We start from the raw sequence: 8,292 nt of genomic DNA, 5'->3' as shown, positions 1-8,292 counted from the left end.
ATTTTAAAAAATTATATAATTAGTATAAAAATATTATAATTTACACATGAAATTAACAAATAAATATTCTAATTGGTATATGATGACAAAAATGTCTTCTAATTCGTTTAAGATTTTTCAATTTTTTGTTATATTATTGTATTACACACTTAATTTTATATTATATATTTATACTTTTAAGGTTATTAACTATGTTAGCCATATTTTTATGATAATCAAACATCAAACATATTTTACAAAGCTATGATGTGAAAATATTGGTACAATCCTTATAACTAGACATATAACCAATATATATATATATATAATTTTTATTATATATTAGACTAGTATTACTGGTATAACTAGTACAACTTCGACGTTTCAGAAATTAACAAAACCAATTTGGTATTTCATATGAGAAAAACAATCATATATCCCAGTTGGTATGTACTCATAAAGTTTCTCTTAATTTAAATTGAAGTTTTAGAAAAAAATATAAAAATTATTACACAATTCCATAAGTTTGCATGATCTACCTTATACTTTTAATGTTTGTTAACTTGTTCGTCCACATAAGTTTTGGAAAACATACATGAAATGTCGTTTTACAAAATTGATGATTTCATTGTAACCGGGCAAAGACATGTAAACATAAATAAGTGGTACAACTGAGGTAAATGTATTTATTATGTGGTACAACTAATATTTTATGATTTCACTGCCAAAATACAACTATGCACAAACTGGTACAACTCAAAAACTAGTACAACTATATACAGTCGGTACAACTAGAAAACTGGTACAACTACTTGTTATTTTATTTAGTATTATTTTAAATATGCATCATGTTGTAACTTAAATATATCATCCCATTTAAATATGTAATTATAGATTAAAATTATGCTATGAATATATTTGATATCTTTTTTTAAAAGTAAAAATAATTTTCTGTATTATTTTCATTAATATATTTTCTTGCAATATATTTGACTTAATATTATTTACTAGTTATTTTTAATAACTTTTCATTATATATTAAACGTTTACTACTAGTACAACTCATATAATTAAAAATATATTCATATACTAGACATGTAATATTGGTACTACTGGTTCAACTTCTTAATTATAGAAATTTTATTGGGAAAATTGCCAAAACAGAATAAAAAAACAGAATGGTTGTCCCTATGGTATAAATTCAATCTAAAGTTGTCCCTATAGTATAATTTTCTTCATAATACCAAAATTAACCTTAAACTAATCCCATTATAAATGATTAATTGTATTTAAAAAAAATGGAAATCAGTTTGTTTAAATGGGGAAAGAATAAAAAAAACAATCTAAAGGGAAAATTGTACCCCTAATTCCCGTAACCCTAATAAAAAATAAAACAATCTCTCCGCCTCTCTCTATCACAGCGACGAAGAAGGCGATTGCGTCTTCTCCGGTAAAATCAACGGCGAGTGCAGACGCCACCGGTGGAAATTTCGGTTCCCACACTATTGTCATAGTACAAACACCAAACATGAAGCCTATCCATCATTTTCAAACCCGTGAGGGCTTCTACATCATCTTTGCATTATACTCTTTTAAATCTTCTACATCATCTTTGCATTATACTCTTTTAAAACAAAATATAACCATATTAGTTGGAGAGTTGTACTGGTTATACGCGTTTCAGTTTTACTAATATACATGTTATACTCCTTCTAGCTGTATTATAGGCTATTACAAAACACATCTTAACCTAATATAATTTTTCTGGCTTTGCAACTACCTTCTTCGGCTTCGAGAGCAAAAAGAATGAAGATGATTTTTTTCCTAAATAGTACAACTAGTAAAACAAATTCATTATCAAAATTAAATATTATAGAAAACAAACTATTAAGATATTTTAACACATATAGGTGGGAGGATTGTACCAATTTTTCATTGGTTCTGCATCATCATCTTCTATAACATTATTAATAAGCTGAAAACAAAAACCAAATATCACTATACTAATTGCAAAGTTATACTAGTTATATGCGTTCTAGTTGTACTAGTCATAGTGGTTATACTCACTCTAGTTATACTAGATGTACTGGTTTGAGTTGTACTAGTTGTACTAGTTTGAGTTGTACTAGTTATACTATTAATACTCTGTGTTCTTCTTTGACGCGAATTTTTTACAACGAAGATGAAATTCGATTCAGATAAGAGTAAATCGATCAAGGATGATAATAGGTCGATCGATTTGGGATAAGAACAAGAAAACAATAATATATTCTGGGTTAAAAACAAGAACAACAAAATTGGATTGTGGGAGGTGAAGGAGATTGTGTTTTGATTTGGGGATGTAAGGTTACAAATGGGTCGGATTCTGGGTCAGAAAATGGGTCGGATTTTGGGTAGGATAATAGTGGCACGGGTTGTAAATAAGTTAATGTCTTCTGGTTTTTCAGTTATTTACTTTTGTTTAATATTTAAATTTTAACTGAAAATAAATAGAAATTATGAGTGGGTCATTTTAGATTTTTTTGACCCCTTGTGGTCCATTTTAGGATTTGATCCATTGTAAACTCTCTCGGTCAACTTTCTTAACCAAATAAATTTCCACATAAAGAATTTTTTTTTGAATCAAATGCATCAAACGACTATCAGATCAAGCTGATGCTACACGAATAATAACTTCTTCTTCCTTTTTAATTGACTGGGATATATAGATTAAAAACTAAGTTCATATGACCAACGATTAGTCTAGCTTTGTTTTTTGTAATGAAATCTAAATATGATTTTATTTTCATATGACCAAACAACAATAACTTGTCTCATTAGAAGAATTTCATCAACTATAATTTGTAAGCCCAATTGGAAATGATCCTGGTTATTATGTTAAAAAATCCATGGTTCGAAATTAATATTATATATAATAATTTTAGATCTAGAGAAATTATGTGTTAAGGTAAATAGAGGAATTGCATTCAACACAGACGGGATTATGTTTCTTTTTTTTTAAGGCAACACGACGGATTTATGTTTTCCTCTAAATCAATGTTTATCACGAGGTTATCACTTATCACTGCTTGATGTACATGAATAAGTTCTTACTTACTGATATATTTCAAAAAACAAAACCTAAAAGTAGAGAATTAAAAGAATAATTTCAAAATAATATTGTTTCTGTCATTTTCTTTTTAATGATTTTAAGGTTCTTCGTTTAAGGGAATGTTAAGTTTTCCACAATATACGAACTCCTTAAAGAGGTCCTTTAATTGATTTTATTTTAACTATCCAGTCATTACTTTCTGTTGATTAAGTACTAAAAAGTGTGACCCATAACCGAAACGATCGCCTGAATGGAGCGTTGCCGTGGCCGTGACTCAACCTGCGACAGTTGGTCAAACTGGAGCTTTTGCCTCTTTGACCTCTGCGTACGTGCCAGTTTACTTTTCAAATCGTGGTGAAAATGATTTTAAGTATTATTAGCCCATATCAAATCATTTTAATTTATAAATAAGAAAAGTTAATGTTGATTAAATAAAAGATAAGATGATATACGGACAAAAGAAAAAGCAAACCTCCAGAAATTTGATTTATAAAAAATTCACAATATAAAATAGTAAAAAGAATAAAAGAGAGATAGATCATAACATTTGTGATAAAGTGAATTAGTTAGTAGAAAGAAAGAAAAAAAGAGAAAAAGTTTTTTTTTTTGAGCAACAGAGAAAAAGTTATAAATATAAATATTCGGCGGGAGACCGTTGATTGCGGTTGGAATAAAGCCATCTGACAAGGAAGCTTGTCCTTTTTGACCCCATTTCCAACTTTTTCTTTTTCTTCTTGTAGTAGTAATGACCACGTTATAAAGTTATAGGGGTGATTAGTTTAAGTTTTAGATTTATTTTGTTGTTGTTCAGTTTAGACAAATAATACTAAAACCGGATTGCACAAAAACTTAATGACTATGGTTACAAATTCGGTCGACTAGGTGGCTTTCTCTCCAAACAACTATAGTCTCGGACAAAACTTGATATAAGATATAAGTTATTGTAAAGAAAGAAAGAAAGAAAGAAAGAAAGAAGAAGCAAAGGTACTGGAAGCAAAAAAAAATAAACTGATGGTATATGGTTTATATTAGATTACAATTTTTAACGAATATATACTTATTTAGTTTGTTTTCTTAGATATAGGAATGTTTTTTTTTTTTAAACTAGATATAGGAATGTTAAACATTTATACCGGTTGGAAAGGAATCTATTGGACCTATCAAAATATAAAATAGTTTAGTTCAGATGGAATTGGTTTAGATTATACAATTCTATAAATATTGATCACAAGTAGAAACAAAAACAGAGATGTAATATGTTTCCAAACTAGTTATTGTATACCGAGCGTGAGTTCACATATCACCAAAAATACATTTATTACAGGCAGGCCATAGCCCAATGGCCCCAATCAAGAAAAACGAAACCGCTATTAGTAATCTAAATTGTCGGTGGATTTTTTAAGATTACATTTTCCATTACATTGATGGTTAAAGCACATCTAATTTTCTTACCGTTTGCCAGCGAAGTATGCTACGTTGTTTCTTTTCAACCATAAACAAGTAGACGTTTTCAGTTAGGCAGATGTTTGTAATTCGTAGCATTGGTGTCATTATAACGTGTATTTTATTTGTTTATTTATTTTGATTTATCAAGTATTTTGATATTCTAAATTAGTAAATTGTGGTAATGTTTATTACTATTCATTTAGAAAGAGCGACTTTTTGTAAACAATCAAATGTATTAAAATTATTAACTTGAGAAGTAAGTGGAAGAAGTGTCTTTAGTTGTCGGTTGTACGGGTTAACCACTGGGATGGTTTGCAGAAAACCAAATGTCAAAGCCGCTCGTCAACGTGTTCCTTGTTTGTTTTTCTGAATTTTACTTTTATGTCATTCCTTTTCTTTCCGCTGTATATTTATTTGTTTTGGATAAAAAAAGTCTATTTGTCAAATTGCTCGACTGTTTCCGTAATTTGTAATACGTTGCTGTAAGGGAAATGCATCTTACTGATTGTTTTTTTTTTCTATTTCAATAGCCAAAAAATAAAAACGCAAAACATTTTAGGGAAAATTGTTTTTTTAGAGCAAAAAAATAGAAACTATGTCCATTTAGACTAATCTCATATTTGTACCATTTTTGCCTATAATATCCTTTAATATTTCTGAAAATAAATTAAATAAATAGTTTTACAAACAAAAAAAATTTGGAAAAATAGTAACTACTAATAAAATACCTATATAAACTTAGTGGTATTCTTTTTCATTTTTAGAAATGTTTAAATCATAATTTCAAATTATGTTCTAAATAAAGTAGAATTGACATTCTACAAAGTAGAAAACAAAATCTACTTTTTTCATTGAATCTACAACGTTTAGAATACATGATCTACGTAAATAAGAGTTTTCTAAAAATATTTAGAATACACATTCCGCGCTTAACCTATCGATCTAAAACATGTAGAAACCAACTTCTACATATTTACTATAAATCTAAAACAAGTATAAACCGAATTCTACAGATTTACTGTAAATTTAAAACATGTAGAAATCAAAATCTACACATTACAAAAATTCTAAAAAATATGTAGAAACCGATTTCTACAGATTAACTGTATTCTACGGATAAGAATAATCTGTTCCGAAAAATAAGGAAAAAAATATTTGGAAATATTCAATTTCCTATTTTGAAAACCGATTTTTTTTTTAAAAAAAACAAAAAATATGTGGAAATATTCTGTTACCATTTTTGAAAAATCGAATTTGTTAATAAAAGATCACTTACTAGCCATTTTTTTGGAAAAAAAACACTTATTAGCCTTTCTTCTCAAAATACCTAAATTTTCCTTTGATTTTTCACAAAGTTAGGAGCTTTTTCATATGGTTGGTACAATCTATCTACCTAACTCTTGTCTGTTTGTATGAATCTTCCATCAGATTCTTCTTCGTGCTCAGGATGATATATGTAAAATATGATTTAGTGTTCGGGGCCTATATCATTAATTTCGAATGTCCTCAGAATCCCATGAGATTGAAACGTCAAGCACTAAAGTAATATGTTAACACATTTGATGTCATGTGGAGCTGTTTCTTGGATCAGTTAGTGAACTCATAAACTAAACCCACAAAATGATATTAGACAAGCTTCAAATATTTACAGTGTAGTAAAACAAATAAAGAGCATTCTCTTCCATAGTAATAGCAACAGTAAAACAAAAGACATCAAGCCAAAAAAAACCCTTAAAGAACATTAGAAGAACCAAAGAAACATCACAAACTGAATAAGATCAACCTAGCTTCTGTTTCTTCCTTTTACTTGCTTCACAAGTATCCTGCATATTATACACTAAGATTTTTTCATTATATGTTTCAACAAACAATATCATAAGTCAAGACAAGATAGTCTAGACCATTAGCTTCAGACGTTTTCATCACACGAATCCTTTTAACCGAGGTGATGAGCATTCTAAGATATATACAAAACCCAGATTAGATCATTGTAAATCATTCATCAGACATTAAGAGATGGTTTTTAGTTCTTTTACCTCCATGGAACATCACCAACGAGCATCCAATCTCCTTCCTTATCTTCATAAGTACAAACTCAGATGATCCAACGGTTTGGTGAACTGACCCATTAACCCGATAGTACCAGGATTAGTGCCAAATTACATATCTTCTAGTGTCTGCGCTGGCGATACCAACATCAACAACAATGACACGAAATCAAAACTAACCAATCTCTTCAAAATATCGATTGACAAACCCGTATGGTAAAGCAAATTGATAAGATTACATACACATGTAACATAGATTAACTGTAGGTTCTTATGGTAATCACAAATTGATAAGAACAGAACACAAACACATATAACAAACTGGTGTGTTATTAAATCGATTGACAAGAACACAAAAACATATACCGAAGCACTAATCTATTTGCTTTTCACAGAACTATTATCGATTAAAGAACATGCAAAGAAGATTTAAAACAAAATAGGAATGAGAAGTGTCGATGTTACCTTCGTTTTACATGAGAGAATAAGAGATTAAGCCGGAGAAGAAGATACTAAGCCGGAGAAGAAGAGATTTACGCCGGAGAAGACGAGATTTGAGTCGGTATCTTCTTCTCCCCACCAATAGAGACCTGTTGACTTTGTCGCCACCAGAATTAGAGAGGCCTAGAGAATGAGACTGAAATAATTAGGGTTAGGGGTTTTGATTTGGGGATTTAAAAAAAAAAAATTAATTGGTTCTGTATATTATATTAATTTAATGTATTACAGTTAGTTTTAAAATTGTATTTCGAAGGACTAAACTGGGATTTTCAAAATTATTAGCTTAATGAGACAATTGTAGGTTGGGATTATTCTATTAGGACAATGTTTATATTTTTTTGCTCTAAAAAAACAATTTTCCCAACATTTTAATGTGTGAAAATATACTAAAAACAAACGGAGCGTGCATTTTATTTTAAGTTAAATTATGCCAAATTTCGTGGTATTTTAAATTATTAAATGAAGGACCCAACCTTTTTGTTGATTCCCGTATAACCTTGCAAAAAAGTGCTACGTGAACAATAACTGGGGGTTGTAAGAGAATTGACACAAAAGTGAACTAGATCGTTTGAGCATATTGTTAAGATCATCTCTCGTATACATTCTTTTTTATATTTTACTTTAAAATAGAATAATTCTATAGAGTAATATTATTTTTTTATTTTATATTTGGAGCAAAAATACAATATTACTTTATATTTCACTATATTATAGAGTAATTCTATTGTAAAGTGAATTATTAAAGTAAATTCAACTTTATAAATAGATTCATTGTATCTTAGAGTAAAATATAAAGATAATTTTTGTGTGCCATTGAAAATATTTTAAGAAGATATCACCTTTTTCAGTGTTTTATGGGTTTGCCTCAAACACCACATCCCCACACTTACCATATAACGCCTTGATAATAGTAGTAATAGATTAATAATATTAATGGTTGTAGATTAACTTTAACTAACCAAATGCTATCTTCACTAAAAAAAAACAAAACTAGCTAGTAGTATTACTTTATGTAAATGTAAACACATTCAGTTACCACCTCACCGCCCTATGTGAAATGAGACCTAAGATTCATGGGAACACTCACATGACTTTCTTCTTTTCATGTTTTCTATTTTTATAGTAGCAATTTCGGAAATACTTTTTGTAATTACTCTGAGTTCCTAAAAGCAGCAATTGACGTTATTAGAAAAAGAATAATTGTTTTGCAATTAATTTATGATTAAT

At 28.8% G+C, this 8,292-nt stretch overlaps 1 long non-coding RNA gene across 3 annotated transcripts; it reads right to left on the bottom strand.

Moving 5' to 3' along the window:
- Positions 1 to 6,111: 6,111 nt before the first annotated feature.
- LOC103838160 lies at positions 6,112 to 7,239 on the bottom strand. Of its 3 annotated transcripts, XR_004451166.1 has the most exons (4): positions 7,030 to 7,239; positions 6,553 to 6,693; positions 6,418 to 6,473; positions 6,112 to 6,339 (listed from the first exon to the last, which is right to left on the bottom strand). It is a non-coding gene; the product is annotated as an uncharacterized LOC103838160 (long non-coding RNA). The 3 variants fall into 3 exon arrangements; XR_627069.3 differs by having other exon boundaries at positions 6,112 to 6,473; positions 6,553 to 6,698; XR_627068.3 differs by having other exon boundaries at positions 6,112 to 6,473; positions 7,030 to 7,236.
- Between the last annotated feature and the right edge of the window lie 1,053 nt (positions 7,240 to 8,292).

The sequence above is a fragment of the Brassica rapa genome, chromosome A09 (assembly GCF_000309985.2).
Source record: "Brassica rapa cultivar Chiifu-401-42 chromosome A09, CAAS_Brap_v3.01, whole genome shotgun sequence".
Lineage (NCBI taxonomy): Eukaryota > Viridiplantae > Streptophyta > Magnoliopsida > Brassicales > Brassicaceae > Brassica > Brassica rapa.
This window is presented reverse-complemented; position numbering and strand designations above follow the sequence as displayed.